Consider the following 22400-nt stretch of genomic DNA (forward strand, 5'->3'; position numbering starts at 1 on the left):
ATATGGTTTCGTACATATCGGTGTTCTTTTTTCCTTTCCTTTTCTCCATTAGCTGTAAGAAAATCGCTTAACTGTCTAAAAATCAGCAAGTCAGTTTAAATTGAGTTCTACTGATGTTCCGTCAAATTCATAGTTTCATACATTTGAAGGGACCCACTGATTCCCAGTTCGCGGTCGATATCAGCATGTCAGGTAAACGCAAAATTTGACAGCTGCGAATAACTGACAGGCTAATATCGTCCGGCGAACTAGTAATTTATGGGCCCCTTTATTTATCTAATATCGATTCTAAAACTCAGTATGTTCTATATCGCATACATGGATTATACGGAGCACACACTCTTCGAGGAATTGTTCGGATTAATCCCTCCTGTCGCTTCTTTTCACTATCGCTCTACGCGACAACATTTCCATCTTCACAGCTTAGATGGTTGGCAGTCTATAACTGTTAACTGTGCTGCGTTTCTTCAGAAACATCTTGCCTTGCACAGCTAATACGCCAATCAAATTAGATTTTTTCCAGGAATTAATTCCCAGTAAGCTGGAAATCGTCTTAATACCTTCATTTGGTTCTAAACTAGACATGACAAAAATTGATATCTTATGATCCGAAATATACCTTAGTACAAGTATGTAGTCAAAGATTGTAAAAAATAGCCGCCACTTTTGTATTTCTTTTTTTTGTATAATCGTGTTAAAATCCAAAAAAAATTTTCACCGGTGTCTGATCCACAACGACCTTGCTGATAGTGACCTTGTAATTGATGGTGAGTCCCTTCTACATCGAGTGGTTTTATCAATCCAAGGTAAAAATGTGTGTCCCAATTCCCCCAAAATGTATCCACACCTCCTGGGATGGAGCAAACTCGGATTATACGAATTTAGGACCTAATGAATATACCTATAATATATTGTTTAAATAAATAAAATTCATTAGCTTTCATCTACGAGTAGCAAATTGCTTAGAAAAACAAAGAAAACTATTCTCCGGTCATAATAAATTCAAGATGACGCTATTTTCGTCAAGGAGCCGTAATAATTCAATGACACGTATTTTTCTATTAAACTTATTGTTAATGCCCTGACATTTGGAATAGTGCCATATTGTCTGCTATTATAGAACTCCATTATGGTGACTTTAGACGCTTGGCAACTTTTGTGACAGTTGCGTGACTTCTAAATCAGTTCGGTATCCATTTTTCTGGCAAAAACCGAGCCTCGTTTGCGACTAGCAAAAAAAAAACTGAAAATACATATCAGATAAATATAAGGTACTTACGTTGCTACGATAAGCTTTTAAATATAAGGTGTTAACAAATTATTATTTTTTTAAGTATAATTGCTTACTATGTATGTACCTATAGATCTTCAGGTCTTCAAGTGATAATCGTTTCAATATACCTACCATTTATGCATGTATAGTTACCGATATTTTAAGATTTAAGAGATGGTACTTTGTATTCAAACAATTTACCTACCTATTCATTTTCACACTTTCACATTTATTTGTTTTCATTTACATCAGTTCGGTAGACTCTTCAAAACAATGTTTAAACCATCTATGAACTAAGTAGGTACTTAGTGTTGAAAAGCTACAGTCTTAGACGGTTATGAAAAGCTTAAGTCTTACTTATAAATTTATAATAAGCAGTTGGATTTTCAAATATCTTTACTCATTTAATTTCGCAATAGAATTAATCTATTGCCGACTGCTCATAATTCCAATCTGTCTTAACGTAAGGCGAAACCAATTAACTAAAACATAAATAAGACCCTTAATCCCAGGACTTTAGGCCGTTTAAATAATAAATACTATACGAGCAAATCTTGGCAATGGATATAGCGGGGATTGGAGCAGACTGTACAGCGTGGTGCACATTAAAGTAACAAGGTTCTACTCTGTAAGTATATACATATATGTCGGCGGCCGATCGTAAGATCAGGCAGATCGTAATGTTCCTGTGTAATGATTTGACGAAAGTCACATTAATCCAAGATACCTATAGGATAGGTTCGTTAGGTTGCTTCAGATGCCCGAAGGGTAGACTGCCTAGAAGCTCCGTCGGCTCAGGGAACGAGTCAAAGATTTTCACGTTTCACGATATGCCTAGGAATTTCACGATATGCCTGATCTTACGATCGGCCACCGACATATACATATAGTTATTGGTTTAAATTTTAACGATTTGTACACCCTTAATTAACACAACGCAAGCCTTGTTGAGCTTACTGTGTGACTACTGCGACTAGACTAGGGTTACCAGATCCAAATTGGGGATTTCCTGACAAAATTCCTGATTTGCGAAAATTTTTCCTGACGCTCATATTGGTGACGGACGGAGGGGAGATGGTGGGCTAACCGTAAGCAATACCTATGTATGCTTGATACATCGTTTTTGTTTTGGATTTATGTACGTAACTTTGAATAATGTACCTTTTTGGATACATAAAATTCAGTAAATCCACTAAAACTCCTTATACTTATGTACCACCACCTCCTCCTTTTCGTATAACATAAATTCGAAATAAACGTCGGTAAATAAAGGTACTAGAATAAATTCGCGATAGACCCGTCTATAAATGTGAGTTAATGTGTTAATCTCGTGATGAGGTTAAATTAAAATTACTTTGCTGTACCCGTGTGCACCGAAGTTTACAATGTCACTGGTACTTATGCGTTTCCGCGTGCCAGCAATTTGAGCCGGGCAAGAAAATGGACGTGCATGACGACTTCATTTGTTGCAATGCAGTTTATAATGTTCTTTAAGGTCAGGTAAGGTAATTGACTCGTTTTACTCGGCTTAAAACTGACGAGTAATGTTTTGGTACGACTGGTGAAGGATGATTATTCGAATTAATAATTTACTTGTAAATGATCGCAATCGCTCGAATAGTTGTCAAGCGGGCCAGGCTCCTAGGAGCCGTGGTAAAATACCGGGATAACGCGAGGAAGAAGGAGATCGCAAACGCTCAAATAATAATATTTATAGAGATTTTAATAGAAGCCTCCTATTAATTTATATTTTTGTATTTAAGCCACTAGATGGCAGACACCACTACGAGCAACAGTGCGTGCGTAAACTGTAGGGGGCAGCACCTGCTTATAGGCGTTAATTGTTAAAGTTATGTGTTAAAGGAGGTGACAGACCCTGCAATACGCACGGTCTCTGTAATATGGTTGAAATGCATAAGTAATAATTGATATAAGATCTATATCAAATAAAAATGGAATTATTTAACTCCTAATGGCGCTTCAAAATGGATCAGGTGAAAATAACAAAAGGAAAGTTGACGAGACCATAACCAAACAATAGTTATCTAGACACGCGGCAGCGTGTCAAGCCAAGTTCAAGCAAAGGAACTGGCTAGCCAGCGCCAAGTGTAATCTCCTTTTTTACATTTATGTTTTTGATGGGATTTGTTTTACAAGGGGCAACACAAACTTTATACTCTAATATTTAGGTATTTAAATAAAAGTAATCAAATCTACCCTCAAATGGCTCCTTAAGCGAGTTGAGGGTGAAAATATATATTACACGATCAAATAATGTAGGTTAAAGTCAGGTCGTTCAGTGATAGATCCAGGCGGTTTTGTAGTTGGTCGGTTAACTAATAAATGAACTACTCGAAAATGTACCAATTATTTGTTTACTTTTATTTAAATACCTAAAGATACAGACTATAAGATCTTCTTAGCGTACACGGCATTAAATAATAACGGACAAGTGTTATCCATGGCCCCTGTTCATCAAATCGAAATGAACCATGATGGCTAGTCTGTGGCCATGAGTAAGCCCATTCATAATAAAAAAAAAAGAAGTTATGTAACATCGCCTTCACTTTATCATTACATTTGTCAGTTATCGAACTTTTCGAGAGTTTATCAGATAAGCGCGATAATGAGAGTAAAAGCTTGATTGAGTTTCGGGTGAACTAACAATGTGCCCTGTTACGGGTTTTATTTATTGACATGTAATTAAAAGTACAGTCGCCATCAGATATATCGGAGCTGCCGAGGTGCTCACAATATCTGAACACGCACTCTAACGCCTTGACAATAGAGGCGTGTTCAGATATTCGTGAGCACCTTGGCTGTTCCGATATATCTGATGTCGACTGTACTTACATAAAATACAATACAACATACACGGGTAAACCGAGGGTAAACCAGTTTGAATTTGGAATTTTCAGCACGAGAATATTATGGTAATTTTTTATGCATATCATAATTGCTGAAGTCCATAGATAAATGATTCTGTTTATCATGGATCATAAATATTGATTTATTTTTAGCAATGTTCTCTTCACCTGTTGACACAAATTACTACACTACATTATTGATGTAAATGTCAATATTGATGTTAAAGTGACATTCCATTTCCAACTGCAGCTGCAATACCTACTGTTCATTTTACTATGGAAACGCGTCGCTGTCACTGTCAATTTCCATAGTAAAATGAACAGTATTGCAGCTGCAGTTGGAAATGGAATGTCACTCTTACTGTCCGGATTTTTGACATTTGCGGTAGTAAATCCACAAATATTACCAGAGCGTCACCACTACCAAAAATAATAGATAGTATAGCTATAGAGGGATCCTGTCATTGTAAACTTTGTACCACTAAGTTAAATAGCAGCCTAAATTTACTGCCATCTATCAACACACGACTAAAACTCAAAATGAAAACGTATAAAGTTATCTAAAAATGTATATATGTATATGGATAAATGATTTTATTATTTTTATTTCTATTTGATCCATGTTCATTCACTGACATATATATGTTAAAATTGTTAAATATGAAACGGTATCGTCACGCCATCTAGCCGAGTGTAGGCTAAAGGTGTGTGCGGCATCTATCCGAGAATGACTTGTTTTTGATTTCCGAGGCACGTTAATACTTAGACTTTTTTCATCTTATACGAAGTTAGGTACATTTGCCACTACATATAAAAAAAAACACGAGTAAAATAATCTAACAACAGACATAATACATATAACTATAATTTATGTGGTATTAAAACAAATCCGAGCAAGGTCGCCGGTAATGTGCTCGTAGTATGTTGCCCGCATTTGGCTTCGGCAATGACTCTGCATTATGATTAACTCTAGCCAACACCACAGAATAAATAATAGTACTAGGTACAGAAGACTCACTCTCTAACAAAACGCGTCTGTTACGATCAGCACAGATATGGCCGCTTGGTGGCGACAGCGCCACGCGCGGCTTATGGCAAACCCCAAAATTGGGGCTGAACGGATGTACTTTTAGCTACCTGTAGCAAAGCGACGAAATCGCGGAGTGAGCCACGCCTGCCAATACCTACAATTCAGTGTGGCTACCGCTAAGTTGGCACTGACATAAACGCTATCAAGAACTTAACTTATTTTCTATGCATCTCGCTCGAAGTTGTGTACATATATTAGTGCGAGCGAGATGTATAGAAAGTAAATTACGTAGGTTATAATTTACGCAAGTTAATAATTTACGTAGGTTAGCGTATAATTTAAGTTTTGATACTGTCAGTCACTTATGGTAGCTATTAATACGGGTATGTACAGGAAACTTTCGGAAAAATGGTTTCCTTCTAACCTTTACCTCGACTGCTCTAAGCTACCATTATCAGATCATTGATATCCTGATGTGTGATACAATAGGTATATATTTTTGTAGGTTAGTAGATACCTAATGATAATGAATTTTATCTCTCTGTACTGCAGTGGCGGCGCGTCAAACATAGGTATCCATAGGCAAGCCGGGGCTAATTTGGCTTACATATTTCCTTTACAACTCTGCTCAAACGTCCAAAAACAGGCAAGCCGGTGGGAATCGGCTTTTATGGACGCGCCGCCACTGCTGTACTGATTTTCTGTTCCGCACCAATTGTAAGTTTCTATTTGACACTATGGTTGATCGGTAGAAAATACCTTAAGGCATTAAGTCAACCATTTGTACCTTCTTGTATTGTGCAATAAAAGTTAAGTAATTAATAATAAATGATAGGGCAAAATATGATCTAAATTTAATTCCGATTTAAAAATAGGAATCCGATAAATTCCCAAATTGGTCTACACATTGTCTTCTTGAAGCCGGTGAACATAAATAAATGAAAAATCTCTTCCTTCAGTCAGTTAAAATATCAGGGCTAGGTAAGAAATCCTATATCTTGTATAAAATAACTAGCAGAAAGCAAGCAAGGAGGTCTCGAGACCTTTATTAATCTTCTCCCGCCTTGTATCGTCCTTTCACACCCGCACACACGAAACTAGGACGATTCTTCTAACGAATAATTAGTAAAGTGGTTCGCCGTCGCCGAATTAGTTAATTTCATCCGTTAGATATTCACGGTGCTTTCCGACCAAGCGGCGAGGTCCAGTATTATTTGAACCCCGATATCGCCTAAAGGTGACAGTCCATTTCCAACGACAGGTGCACTACTGTTGCGACGTTAAGGTGACAGTCCATTTCCAACGACAGCTGCACTACTGTTCATTTTAAGGTGACAGTCCATTTCCAACGATAGCTGCACTACTGTTGATTTTACTATGGAAATTGACAATGACAGCGACGCGTTCAGTACCGGTAGTGCAGCTGCGGTTAGAAATGGAATGTTACAAATACTAATAGAAATTGACAATGACAGCGACGCGTTCAGTACCGGTAGTGCAGCTGCGGTTAGAAATGGAATGTTACCATTACTGTCATTCATTTTACTATGAAAATTGACTATAACATCGACGTGTCGGAGTCGGAACAGAGTGTAGCTGCGGTCAGAACTGGTATGTTACCTTAAATGTGACGTTCGTATGTTACCTGCAGAATTAGGTAAGTAAGTATTCATAATGTAAGTATGTTATTCAGTATCAAGTTATGTTAGATGTAGCTCACTGTCGCATACAATTATTCTTAAACAAGAATGAGTGGGTGGGTCCTCAAGGCGGTTCACCAACGCTCCGAGTTTTATGACCGCGGGGACTTTTTATGTTTTTGCGAATTACTTGTAACGATAAGCCGGGTACTCACTAGCGAGCTGTAACTGTAACCGTTGCATGTACTGTAACCAAAAAACATAGTGTGTACGTGGTTCGCAAACCTGCTGCGAGCGGTACGCGAGCGGCTCGCAGCGAGCCGACATCTACAACGTACTCATTTCTGAACCCGTAACGTTGCACGTAACTGTAACAGTTACTGTTGCCAAAAACATAGTGTGTACGTAGCTCGCGAGCCTGCAACGAACGCTACACGAGCGGCTCGCAGCGAACCGACGTTTACAACGTACTCATTTCTGAACCCGTAATGTTGCACGTAACTGTAACTGTTACTGTTGCCAAAAACATAGTGTGTACGTGGCTCGCGAGCCTGCAACGAACGCTACACGAGCGGCTCGCAGCGAGCCGACGTTTACAACGTACTCATTTCTGAACCCGTAACGTTGCACGTAACTGTAACTGTTACTGTTGCCAAAAACATAGTGTGTACGTGCTCGCGAGCCTGCAACGAACGCTACACGAGCGGCTCGCAGCGATCCGACGGTTGTCGGTTTTTGTCGCGAACCAAAGGACGCTTGCACTGCGCTCGTGGACGTCAAGATTAGTTGTTGCTAGCCGCTGCGAACCAGCTATATATCGAGTATTTATTCGTCATGAGTGAATGGTCAGAGGATAAATGTATTTTTCACATCACCTATTCGGAAAAAGGCTTTTACTTCCCTGCAAATAGGAGGGATCAAAGTGGCACTTTTCTTCCCTGCTAGGAGGGATCAACGTGGCACTTTTCTGTTCAAGCACACTATTTTTAATTTTTTTTAACCGACTTCCAAATCCCAAAGGAGGAGGTTATCAATTCGGTTGTATGTTTTTTTATTTTTATTTTTTTTATTTCTTTATTTTTTTTTTATGTTTGTTACTCCATATCTTCGTCATTACTGGACCGATTTTGAAAATTATTTTTTTGATTGTATGTATATGCATACAGATTGGTCCCGTTTTTGTCAAAATCCAGTTCTGATGATGGGATCCATGAGGAATCGACGGAACTCCTCAAATCTTAAAGGCATACATATGGTGATTTTTGTGTTTTTATCAACAAATCAAGCATATACATTCAAAAACGTGACATTTGATGAAGTGGAACTGCTGATGATGATCAGAACGGAACTCTTCAACGACGCATAGTTCACCTTTGGCGATTTGTCCTCTTCGTTATGTTTGTTAAGCAAGTTAAGTTTTTAAGCCACAATTTTATCAAGCTTGAGTTCTGATGATGGGATCCATGAGAAATCGAGGGAACTCCTCAAATTTTAAAGGCATGCGTATAGAGATTTTTGTATTTTCATCAGAAAATCAAGCATTTTCATTAAAAACTGTCGCATTTGATGAAGTGGAACTGCTGATGATGATCAGAACGGAACTCTTCAACGACGCATAGTTCACGTTTGGCGATTTGTCCTCTTCGTTATGTTTGTTAAGCAAGTTTAGTTTTTAAGCCACATTTCTGTCAAGCTCGAGTTCTGATGATGGGATCCATAAGGAATCGAGGGAACTCCTCAAATCTTAAAGGCATACGTATAGAATTTTTTGTATTTTCATCATAAAATCAAGCATTTACATTAAAAACTGTCGCATTTGATGAAGTGGAACTGCTGATGATGATCAGAACAGAACTCTTCAACGACGCATAGTACATGTTTGGTGATTTCGAATTTCGATTTTGACTTGGACTGGGACCCGGACTCATACCCGGATCCGGTTCGGACCCAGACTCGGACTCGGACTCGGACTCGGACCCGGACTCGGACCCGGACTCTGACTCAGAGACCCGGACCTTGACCCGGAAAACCACTATGATACCTAAACTAAATAAACCACTATGATTACCTACCATAAAATGTGGGTATGATGATGCCAAACCCCTCCCGCTCAAACTCCCGTACACCGCACCGCATGCGCCGTTAAGTGGGTTAGGTTAGGTTTGAACTGCGATCCTCACAGAACCGAACAAAAGTGGGTTAGGTTTGGTTAGAACTGCGAGTCTTACAGAAACGAAATGCTACTAGAAAAGTGGGTTTGATTAGGTTCGAACTGCGATCCTCACAGAATCGAACTGCTATCAGAGAAGTGGGTTAGGTTAGGCTAGATAACTACGACCCTTACGGAAACGAAATGCTACTAGAAAGTAGGTACTGGTTTTACCTCCTTTTCTACATAGTGCACCATCTACCATAATCTTTCACCGGGCCCCATAGAAGTCGGTTTTTTTTTCTTAAAAATTATTTTAGAAATAAATTACACATACCCCCTAAATCAGTTTCTTTTATCCCAAAACACTGTGTAAAAAAAATTATGGCCATTTCTGTAACTGTAACTGTCATGAGATTTTTAACCGACTTCCAAATCTCAAAGAAGGAGGTTATCAATTCGGTTGTATTTTTTTTTTTACTTTTTTTTATTTTTTTATTTTTTTTTTTATTTTTTTTTATGTTTGTTACTCCATATCTCCGTCATTACTAGATCGATTTTGAAAATTCTTTTTTTGATTGAATGTATATGCATACAGATTGGTCCCGTTTTTGTCAAAACCCAGTTCTGATGATGGGATCCATGAGGAATCGAGGGAACTCCTCAAATCTTAAAGGCATACATATAGTGATTTTTGGGTTTTTATCAACAAATCAAGCATATACACCCAAAAAAGTGACATTTGATGAAGTGGAACTGCTGATGATGATCAGAACGGAACTCTTTAACGGCGCATAGTTCACGGTTGGCGATTTGTCCTCTTTGTTATGTTTGTTAAGCAAGTTAAGTTTTTAAGCCACATTTTTGTCAAGCTCGAGTTCTGATGATGGGATCCATGAGGAATCAAGGGAACTCCTCAAATCTTAAAGGCATGCGTATAGAGATTTTTGTATTAACATCAGAAAATCAAGCAATTTCATTAAAAACTGTTGCATTTGATGAAGTGGAACTGCTGATGATGATCAGAACAGAACTCTTCAACGACGCATAGTTCACGGTTGGCGATTTGTCCTCGTCGTTATGTTTGTTAAGCAAGTTAAGTTTTTAAGCCACATTTTTGTCAAGCTCGAGTTTTGATGATGGGATCCATGAGGAATCAAGGGAACTCCTCAAATCTTAAAGGCATGCGTATAGAGATTTTTGTATTTACATTAGAAAATCAAGCATTTTCATTAAAAACTGTTGCATTTGATGAAGTGGAACTGCTGATGATGATCAGAACAGAACTCTTAAACGACGCATAGTTCACGTTTGGCGATTTTTTCTTTTCGTTATGTTCGTTAAGCAAGTTAAGTTTTTAAGCCACATTTTTGTCAAGCTCGAGTTCTGATGATGGGATCCATAAGGAATCGAGGGAACTCCTCAAATATTAAAGGCATACGTATAGATTTTTTTGTATTTTCATCATAAAATCAAGCATTTACATTAAAAACTGTCGCATTTGATGAAGTGGAACTGCTGATGATGACCAGAACAGAACTCTTCAATGACGCATGGTACACGTTGGGTGATTACGAATTTCGATTTTGACTTGGACTGGGACCCGGACTCGGACTCATACCCGGATCCGGTTCGGACCCGGATCCGGTTTGGACCCGGACCTAGACTCGGACCCGGATTCGGACTCGGACTCGGAACCGGACTCGGACCCGGTCTCGGACCCGGACACGGACCCGGACTCGGACCCGGACCCGGACTCGGACCCGGACTCGGACTCGGACCCGGACCTTGATCCAGAAAACCACTATGATACCTTAACTAAATAAACAACTATGATTACCTACCATAAAATTAATGTAGGTATAAAGTACGATGATGCCAATCTTACTAGCCCCTCCCGCTTAAACCCCCGTACACCGCACGGCATGCGCCATTAAGTGGGTTAGGTTAGGTTTGAACTGCGATCCTCACAGAACCGAACAAGGATTAGGTTAGGTTAGAACTGCGAGCCTTACAGAAACGAAATGCTACTTGAAAAGTGGGTTTGATTAGGTTCGAACTGCGATCCGCACAGAACCGAACTGCTATCTGTGGGTTAGGTTAGGCTAGAACTACGACCCTCATGGCTCCTCTTCACGATGGGCCAACGCCGGCCACTCCAAGGGACGCATTTATGCGTTAGAGGGAGCAAGTGATATTGCTATCTCATTCTACCGCATGGCTGCGTCCCTTGGAGTGGCCGGCGTTGGCCCATCCTGTAGAGGAGCCATTATACAGAAGCGAAATGCTAGTAGAAAAGTGGGTGGTTTTACCTCCTTTTCTACATAGTGTACCTACAGTAATCTTTCATCGGCCCCCATGGAAGTCGGTTTTTTTTTCTTAAAAATTATTGCACATTATTTTTTTAGCTTAAATAATCTGTTTAAGCATCAGATTGTGTCAACACTAAGATTTTTTTATTTTCCTCATAGTTGATGTGAAAAGCAGTATGTGTCACACGGTATCAAAATTATTTCGTCTTGGGCGTTAACACTTGAATCCCTCATTACGCTCAGGATTCTACTTTACTTTACAATAGAATCCATCGCTTCATTCAGGATTCAATATGCGCCCTTGACGGAAATATATCATTTTGATCCCTTGTAACACAAACTACTTACTATTGCTGATAGACGCCTACAGGGAAAATAGTGTACTATGTAGTGTATTCTATGGAACTACTTTCCCGATAAATTCTATGAATCCCACATCTTCGTGGCCGTTTATAATCATCGAGTAGGCATCTAGTATGTATTCTGCACATGCGCAAAATACTCGTCCGACATCGTGTTACAAACCAAAACTCAGGATAGATCCGGCTTCCAGCGGCTTGGCCTTCTCGTACACACTAGAACCTCGTTACTGTATCTGTTCGGTTACAGTTACAGCTCGCAAAATGAGTACGCTCGGTGAAAGCGTTCCGCCGACGTCGCGAGCCGAAACTGTAACATGCGTACGTACACACTAGAACCTCGTACTGTATCTATTCGGTTACAGTTACAGCTCGCAAAATCAGTACGCTCGGTGAAAGCGTTCCGGCGACGTCGCGAGCCGAAACTGTAACATGCGTACACACTAGAACCTCGTAATGTATCTGTTCGGTTACAGTTACAGCTCGCAAAATGAGTACGCTCGGTGAAAGCGTTCCGGCGACGTCGCGAGCCGAAACTGTAACACGCGTACACACTAGAACCTCGTTACTGTATCACGCATGTTCGGTTACAGCTCGCTAGTGAGTACCCGGCTTTACTTTTCCATATTACTTATATTTTGTTTTGTACCTTATTTATATTTTGTTTGGGCCAATACGTCTGCCTACGTTTTGTGAAAATAAACATGTACGGACTAAGTATAGTACATTGTGCAACGTGCATGGGGAGTAAGTGAAATATTGTACGAGACTCTGTTATACAGGGTGGCCAAATAAGAGGTATACACTTTATTTTTGAAATTTTATTCTATAATACATAAAAAATATTAAGTATTCCTTGTTATATAAAATATGTAGGGTCAGCAATTACACATGGAAAATAATGTCAGACAAATGTTCACCTCTAGCAGCATGGCAGAGGCGAACCCTTTTCATCGCGTTTTTCATCACTTTTTTACACATTTCTGGCGTTATTTCAGCGACAGTGTTTCGAATATTTTGTTTTAATTGCTGAAGGTTCGTTGGCCTATTAGCATAGACACGTCCCTTTAGATAGCCCCACAGAAAAAAGTCAGGAGCTGTTAAATCAGGCGATCTTGGGGGCCAGTCAATGTCACCGTTTCACGAAATTAATCGACCGGGAAACGTTATTTTTAATGTTTCTATTGTGGCTCGTGGCGCGTGACACGTGTCCCCGTCTTGTAAACGCTCCATCAACGTGAGAGCTACAATTTACCTCATCGAAAAATAGAATGAAACAAACGGATTATAATAGCTAAAATAAGCCTGTTGACGTATGTCTTGGTCGGCCTCACCTTAACCTGGCAGATTTTGCAGTCCGGCCAAATTTATAAAAAAATCATCAAAAAATTTTTATCGAAAAATCGTGTGAAACTTGTATGGTACGATAGCTGCCTTTGAGGACAGTAATAAAAAAATGGTCGGCCAAATCCTGTGTTTGCAGGTTCCTGTGTCCGACCAATTTTGTGGTACCACGTGAGAGCTACAATTTACCTCATCGAAAAATAGAATGAAACAAACGGATTATAATAGCTTAAATAAGCCTGTTGACGTATGTCTTGGTCGGCCTCACCTTAACCTGGCAGTTTTTGCAGTCCGACCAGATTTATAAAAAAATCATCAAAAAATTTTTATCGATAAATCGTATGAAACTTGTATGGTACGATAGCTGCCTTTGAGGACAGTAAAAAAAAATGGTCGGCCAAATCCTGTGTTTGCAGGTTCCTGTGTCCGACCAATTTTGTGGTACCACATGAGAGCTACAATTTACCTCATCGAAAAATAGAATGAAACAAACGGATTATAATAGCTAAAATAAGCCTATTGACGTATGTCTTGGTCGGCCTCACCTTAACCTGGCAGTTTTTGCAGTCCGACCAAATTTATGAAAAAATCATCAAAATTTTTTATCGAAAAATCGTATGAAACTTGTATGGTACGATAGCTGCCTTTGAGGACAGTAATAAAAAAATGGTCGGCCAAATCCTGTGTTGGCAGGTTCCTGTGTCCGACCAATTTTGTGGTACCACGTGAGAGCTACAATTTACCTCATCGAAAAATAGAATGAAACAAACGGATTATAATAGCTTAAATAAGCCTGTTGACGTATGTCTTGGTCGGCCTCACCTTAACCTGGCAGTTTTTGCAGTCCGACCAAATTTATAAAAAAAACATCAAAAAATTTTTACCGAAAAATCGTATGAAACTTGTATGGTAAGATAGCTGCCTTTGAGGACAGTAAAAAAAAAAGTGGTCGGCCAAATCTTTTGTTGGCAGGTTCCTGTGTCCGACCAATTTTGTGGTACCACGTGAGAGCTACAATTTACCTCAACGAAAAATAGAATGAAACAAACGGATAATAATAGCTAAAATAAGCCTGTTGACGTAGGTCTTGGTCGGCCTCACCTTAACCTGGCAGTTTTTGCAGTCCGACCAAATTTATAAAAAAATCATCAAAAATTTTTTATCGAAAAATCGTATGAAACTTGTATGGTACGATAGCTGCCTTTGAGGACAGTAAAAAAAAAGTGGTCGGCCAAATCCTGTGTTGGCAGGTTCCTCTGTCCGACCAATTTTGTGGTACCACGTGAGAGCTACAATTTACCTCATCGAAAAATAGAATGAAACAAACGGATTATAATAGCTAAAATAAGCCTGTTGACGTATGTCTTGGTCGGCCTTACCTTAACCTGGCAGTTTTTGCAGTCCGACCAAATTTATGAAAAAATCATCAAAAAATTTATATCGAAAAATCATATGAAACTTGTATGGTACGATAGCTGCCTTTGAAGCGGTTAGGGCTGGGTGGTCAAGGAAAACACCCAGTTGCTTACAAATAAATAATTTATTATTAAAAAAAAACTATCCAATTTTGCCGAGCGAGGGCCGTGGTAAAGGTCCGTTATGATTAAAAAAAAATGGCCGTCTGGTTCCGTGGCATGGACGGTACTCCCCTGTCGCGCTAGCTGGTCGCGTCGCTGGACCGCTCCGGGTTGATGGGGAACAGTGGGAAGGTGCCGTGACCCGCTGGTGCTGGAGTGGACGGAGGCCTCTGCGTCCTGGGGTACTCTGCGGCCGGCCGGGAGCAAAATACCGCGCCGCCGCCCAGGTTCTGAGTCCGGAACTTGCACCCCTTTACTCGGGGTGCAAGACGGAACTTAATTATGTTTTGATTTATGCAATAGCATAATTACTTATGTTATTTTCTTACTTTTACTTGATTTAAACTTTTTCTCAATATGACAATTAAAATTTTAAATAAAACGAGGACCGTCCGGCGCGTGCAGGGTCACGGCGCGAGGCTCGTGAACGCAGCCGGCACAGCCGTTCTCTTAAGCTATTGGAAGGAGAGTGGGGCGCTGAGTGATGGCCGGTCGTATAAGTAGGGCAAATCTGCTGACAACGTTGTTCGGCCGAAAGTACACTCGCGCACAGAAACGTTACGTTCATTTCGTAAATTAATGTATTGATTTGGTTAAATCTACATTCTAAGCCTATGATTACAGTTCTTATTTATTTATTATTTTAAGTGTTAGTTGAGTTTAAGATTATGTTTAGTTCAATTACCTACATATAGTAACATGCAACGTTACACCTTTGAGGACAGTAAAAAAAATGGTCGGCCAAATCCTGTGTTGGCAGGTTCCTGTCTCCGACCAATTTTGTGGTACCACGTGAGAGTTACAATTTACCACATCGAAAAATAGAATGAAACAAACGGATTATAATAGCTAAAATAACCCTGTTGACGTATGGCTTGTTACGGGCGGCTTTCATAAATTCAATGTGGCAGTGTGCGGCAGAATCCACTTGCATCAAATTTGATGCAACACATTGTGGCTGGACATTAAGAGATGAAATGTATAAGATCAAATGGTTTGAAGGACACATAACGCCTTTGCGAGTCGAAGAAATAACAATAAGATAATCACTTAATATATGTGAGGTTATCTTGTGTATTTTTATTTACTTATATTTATTGAGAAGTTCAACAGCGTTTACATTAAATAATATACAAAAAACATGAGAACTTATAGCATAGCCAATAACAGAACTTCCTGTAATTTATACATAATAAAAAATCATCTGTGGGTAGACTTGTAACTTGTGCTGTACAAGAATCGTAAATATAACTTAATTTGTAAGTCTTTAAGGTACAAGGAAAAAGAGAAAAACTTAATAATAACTGTAAACTGGAAAAAAAATCCTAAAATAGTAGGTATAGCTCTAATTTTGCGTAAACAATAAATAAAAAATAGTAAAATAAAAATACATACAGTACCTACATAAACGAGCGAATCTATTAGTTTGTATGCATTTATTGGAATTTATGTGTTCGTGTGTGTGTGTGTGTGTGTGTGTGTGTGTGTGTGTGGGTGGGTGGGTGGGTGTATGTGTGTAAGTGGGTGTGATAGTGCGTGACTACCAGGAAAGTTGCTTTGCAATTTGTGATTTGAAAACACGTCTGGAGGAGAAGAAAGGGTCAATGTTTTGGAACGATTTATTATAGGTACGTGCGATTCTACTCAGGATAGAATTTTGGCCATAATTGGTACGATGACAGGGAATATGGAATAGTGTGGTGTGACGAGTTCGGCGCGTGGGAGCGCGGAGCCCTAACTGTGACAGCAATCCAACGCAGTCTAGATGCCCGTTGAGAACATCGTGGAGGAACATTTTACCATTTATTTAAATTTTGGAAGGATCACGTGCAGTTTTTCCTCTTATATTACAAGTGTTCGATTGAAAACTAAGCTTTGGTGTATACCTGGATCACCTGCACGTACAAGAAGGCGTTTCATATACGCCCGCCCATCCGATAGGTACACAAAGCCATGATGCGTATGGAATACAGCATGTGTGGTCCTATTCTAGCTGTCACGTGGTATCACAAATTTGGTCGGACTGCAAAAACTGCCAGGCTACGGTGAGGCCGACCAAGCCATACGTCAACAGGTTTATTTTAGGTATTATAATCCGTTTGTTTCATTCTATTTTTCGATGAGGTAAATTGTAGCTCTTACGTGGTACCACAAAATTGGTCGGACACAGGAACCTGCCAACACAGGATTTGGCCGACCAGTTTTTTTTTACTGTTCTCAAAGGCAGCTATCGTACCATACAAGTTTCATACGATTTTTCGATAAAAAATTTTTGATGATTTTTTTATAAATCTGGTCGGACTGCAAAAACTGCCAGGTTAAGGTGAGGCCGACCAAGACATACGTCGACAGGCTTATTTTAGCTATTATAATCCGTTTGTTTCATTCTATTTTTCGATGAGGTAAATTGTAGCTCTCACGTGACCCAATAAATCTGGTCGGACTGCAAAAACTGCCAGGCTAAGGTGAGGCCGACCACTTTTTTTTTACTGTCCTCAAGGTCAGGTATCCTACCATACAAGTTTCATTCTATTTTTCGATGAGGTTTTTTTTGATGAATTTTTGTCCAACGTTTTTGCCATTTGTACAAAATCTGCCAGGTTAAGCCCAGGCCGACCAAGTGCGTTGGAATCTACTAAATGTCAGGTACCTCTACAGGGTAGGTATATTCTATTTTTTGATGAGGTTTGTTTCATGCAGCCGGCTCCCGGACTATATGGACAATCAAACAGCTATCCGTATGGAGCTGAATAAGATCATCATTTTGCTGGCGATGCAATGCATCCAGAAGATTATATCAGCTCGACAAAAAAAGAAAATAAAGAGAAAGATTTGGGTCCGTGATTGGATATCTAGAAGACAGGACTTTGGAGCAAGTGCTCAATTGCTTACAGAAATGCGAGTAGAAGATGCTGCGAGTTATAAAAACTATTTGCGGATGCTACCGCATCAATTTGACTTTTTACTCTCTCAAGTTGAAAGCGCTATACAGAAACAAGATACACACATGCGAAATGCTATCCCAGCTACAGTGAAGTTGGAAGTGACATTAAGATATCTAGCAACTGGAGATTCTCTCGTTATTTCGATACAAATTTACAAATTTGAGCGTTTTTTCGTCGCCCCAGCGAGACATTTTGGCGTTAAAATTGTGCACGCGCACCTGTTGCAAACGACTGATCGATACTAGCATGCTCAATAAGCAAACCTGTTCACACGCGCTAAAAGCACGCCCCCCTCCACCCGCACTGCAGGTAGCATGACCAAAAATCGCACGGCCGTTGATTTTAGAGCAAACTCAAAATGAGCATGCTCATTATTAGCAATGTTTCGACACACATGCTACTAAGTAGCAATTGCTCAATAGTGGCATGCTTTCGTGCTAGAAATCAGCATGTGTAACAGTAGCTTAACTAAGTCCATGCACTACGTGGGCCATACTGAAAGTTTCTGGATTCTGATATATGAGACGACTTATTCTTTCTAAGTGGCCAGTCCAGGAATTTTCAGTATGTCCTAAGTATTATCAGGCGTGTCCTCCGCGATTTCGTCGCTTTGTTACAGGAAGCTAAAAGTACATCCGTTCGGCCCCAATTTTGGGGTTTGACATAAGCCGCGCGTGGCGCTGTCGCCACCGAGCGGCCATATCAGTGCTGATCGTAACAGACGCGTTTTGTTAGAGAGTGAGTCTTCTGTACTTAGTACTATTATTTATTCTGTGGTATTATGTAAATATGACTGTAAAACAACTCTATTATCATGTAGTTTGACAGAACATATTATGATATTCATAACAAAGTACTTCTACAATCTTACTTTATCGAAATCCCTTTGCTATCGGTCACAATCGCAACCTTGAAGCGTGCAAAACGGAAGAAAAGAAATTCTTACTGGTTTACTTATGGACCAAAGTTAAGATGTATCTACAGCCTGGCAAAAAAGAGTAGAAAACAAAAAGTGGCAACACTGTAGTGTCGTCCCTTTCAAATCAATATATACAAGAGTACGGGACGACACTACAGTGTTGCCACTTTTTAATTTCTACTCTTTTTTGCCAGGCTGTAAATGACTAAGATTATATATTATATTTTTTTAGATTTATATATATCTTTATTTTTCAACCCTTAGCTATAATCCATGACCATGTACTGGAGATCTTTGAAAACCATAGTCTAATAATCTACTTATAGTCGGATGATGATGAGATGCAGATGATGTGAAATGAAAACTGTTCTAGTTTCTAGAGAAATGAAAATGTAATGAAAGTATTTCGTTTCCTGTGAAATTTTACTGAAATTCTGAGATCTTGCACTTCTGTAACTAGCTCTCATAAGCTTACATTGGTGAGGTGAAAACGTCAATGTGATTAACGCCAAGACTGTCAAGACTTCAAGAACATCAGTCTAAAACTTGAACTGTTGTATTTTATATTTGTTACGTCGAAATATTTACAGCACAATTCTGCCGACTTTTGTCGCGCGTATTTTCTCTAGAAGGCTAACCAACGTCGATAATAATTGACGTTTTCGCTAACTAGACATGTATATTGTGATATATGGTCGCAGATTGTTACATAAAGTGAGTCAAGGCGTTCTGTCGCGTCACTGTGATGTAATGCCATGTTTGTAAATGCGCGCGCGCAGAGGAGATGACTTCTTGTCAAAACCAGCGAGAAAGCCATAAGTAATTAATTAAATATCGACTGTGTTATGGATACCGGAAGCAGGCAACTTCCGAGATATAATAACAAATCTGACTCATCCTTTAAGGTGGATGTCTAGGGATGGGATGCCGATTATCAGCCAAAAGATGGCGTCACTGTGCACGAATTGTGGATTTTCACTATTTCTCCTAAAATACAAAGTTTCATAAGATGTGTTGATATGTGCGAAAACTATAAAAAATACTACATCCAAATCGAGACATGTTCAACTCAACATTGTCTCATTTCGTTATTACCGGAATCCAACTGCAAAATATTGCAATTTCTTGCATTCACGCACACTTACGTACTTAAAGTCACCTTAATAAGTCAGTGTCAAATGTCAGCAGATTCGTAATGTTACAGTAAAGTAACCTAGAGGGCGCAGCGGATGAAACGTTTATTGTTGAAAAAAGATTGGAAATTAAATAATAAATTCTTGTTTGAGCAACGATTAAGAATTACAAGGCATTCAGAAGCAACTAATGTTTTCGACCATCAACTGTCATGTGCTCGTGGCACCCGTAGCCTCTATTTTGAAAAAAATCAGATTGTAGCTAAGATACATGGTTCAAACCCCGACAATGCCAGTTTTTTTTTATTTTATAATTTTAGCATTCTCTTTTGAATTATTTTAAGCGTATGTTATTCTTCGAAACTAAACTTACGTGAGTAAAATATTTTCAGTATTTTAATTATTTTTTAATAATATTATGGGAAGATTTATAAAAGTATTTTTATTTTCCGGTTTTCAAAGGATATAAATAATGATTAAAATAATTAAAAAAAAGTCATGCATGAGGCTAATTAGGATCGCAGAATAGGTACATAAGAAGTCAACTATCGACGAAGTATAGCTGGTCAAGCAGATCTTGTCAGTAGAAAAAGGCGGCAAATTTGAAAAATGTAGGCGCGAAGGGATATCGTTCATAGAACATTTGGATTTCGCGCCTTTTTAGGGTTCCGTACCCAAAGGGTAAAACGGGACCCTATTACTAAGACTTCGCTGTCCGTCCGTCCGTCCGTCCGTCCGTCCGTCTGTCACCAGGCTGTATCTCACGAACCGTGATAGCTAGACAGTTGAAATTTTCACAGATGATGTATTTCTGTTGCCGCTATAACAACAAATACTAAAAACAGAATAAAATAAAGATTTAAATGGGGCTCCCATACAACAAACGTGATTTTTGACCAAAGTTAAGCAACGTCAGGAGTGGTCAGTACTTGGATGGGTGACCGTTTTTTTTTTTTTGCATTACGGTACGGAACCCTTCGTGCGCGAGTCCGACTCGCACTTGCCCGGTTTTTTTACTGACAAGATTTGCTTGACCAGGTATAAAATAAAAGTTTCCAAAATTGTATTGAAATTATATACCTACATGAAATAATCAAATACAACACATTTACTTAAAATAACTTTTAAAATAAGGCATATAAAATTACCAAAAAGATGAAACAAAATAAATAAATAAATACAAAAAGAAATGAGTCTTTGTTCGTGGTTTGAACCCTGTCATGCTGTTCAACTTGTTAGACTTATACTCAGTAGCTAAAAGCCACTAGACCATTTGACCATATTAGACCCGGGCGAAAAATGCCTTCTTATTTAAGTAACCCATTACTGTCAAAAATATCAAGTTTGAATTGATTTGAAATATAATTTTTCATTGTCGACTTATTGAAGTTATTGACATCCAAACGTTGCGAGCATGTTGTACTTTTAACCATATGGCAACGTCGCACGGGGAATTCTTCTGAAAATGTATGTCCTTTTATATTTTGATATTTATGGATATATGAGGATTCTTCTACTTATGTTGCAAATTGATTAAATTATCGAGAGAAAAATGCTAATGCAAAGAAAACAAGAAATATCCGTTTCATTTCTCATGCTATTGATTCGGTTAAATTGTGTTCTAATGTATGGGGAAGACAAACTAATTATAGCCAGCCTTTTATGAATGTAGTATGATACCATAGGGTATGGTGCTTTACGCACACTAGCGTCCCTTCCCCTCCCCCTGACGCAACCCCCCCTTTTTGCATGAAATATGTCCCGGTTCACAGTTTTTTACATTTTTTGAGGAAAGAATATATTTTAGGAAAAAAAGTGTCAATGAAAGAAATAATCCTTAATAAATTCTTAATAAAAAAGGTCATATTGATTTTTTTACATGATGCACATTCATGTATTAGCTTGTTAAAATTCAAAATAACATAGTTTTTACTTAGGATTCGAAACTCATTTATTATACACGGTGTAACACGAGGAAACCGAATAATTTTGACAGCGTATTCCTGATCATATTTAGAGACAAAAATGTCCTATAAACTTTTTTGAAATGCGGCTAGTTTCAGAGTTAATACCAATTTAAAAAAATAAAACAAGTTTTTATTGTTACATAGTTCAAAACGCCTTTTTGATGGCGATGTTGTTACTATGGGATTTAGTCTAAATATCCTTATTGATATGTCAAAAAGTGACCATTAAGTAACACGTTGCAAAAACTATGTTTTACGAAAAAAAAGTAAAAATCCATGTTAACTGACAAGTTTACCAATAACATTTACTTTTTATGTACATACATATATATTCAAAAAATTAAAAAAAAGCGGCCAAGTGCGAGTCGGACTCGCGTTCCAAGGATTCCGTATATTACACAATTTTTAACAATGTAATTTTTATTTTATTTATTTATTTATTTAGATATTTAATTCAGGGAACAAGGCCCATATTACAAATACCTTACAGACTAACATACATATGTATTTTATAAACTTAAAACTAAACATTATTTATGCGGAACGTGAGTGAAATCTTTAAAAAATCCGTAGGAGTCGGATCAAAAACTATAATTAAGTCCGACTCACGCTTGACTGTACATTTCTAATAGGTTTTCCTGTCATCTATAGGTATAGACCTATTTTATGTATTTTTTCAAAATTTTAAACCTAGTAGTTTCGGAGATAAAGGGGGAGGGGGGAATAGTCATTTTTTGCCTATTTTCTTGAATAACTTCTAAACTGTTTATTCGACAATTATAAAAAATATATATTTGAGATCCTTACAATAAGCTCTTTCATTTGATATGTAACATGATATAGTTTGAAAATTTTTATATTTTAATTTTTTCATTTACCCCCCAA

This window comes from Cydia fagiglandana, chromosome 10, assembly GCF_963556715.1.
Source record: "Cydia fagiglandana chromosome 10, ilCydFagi1.1, whole genome shotgun sequence".
Lineage (NCBI taxonomy): Eukaryota > Metazoa > Arthropoda > Insecta > Lepidoptera > Tortricidae > Cydia > Cydia fagiglandana.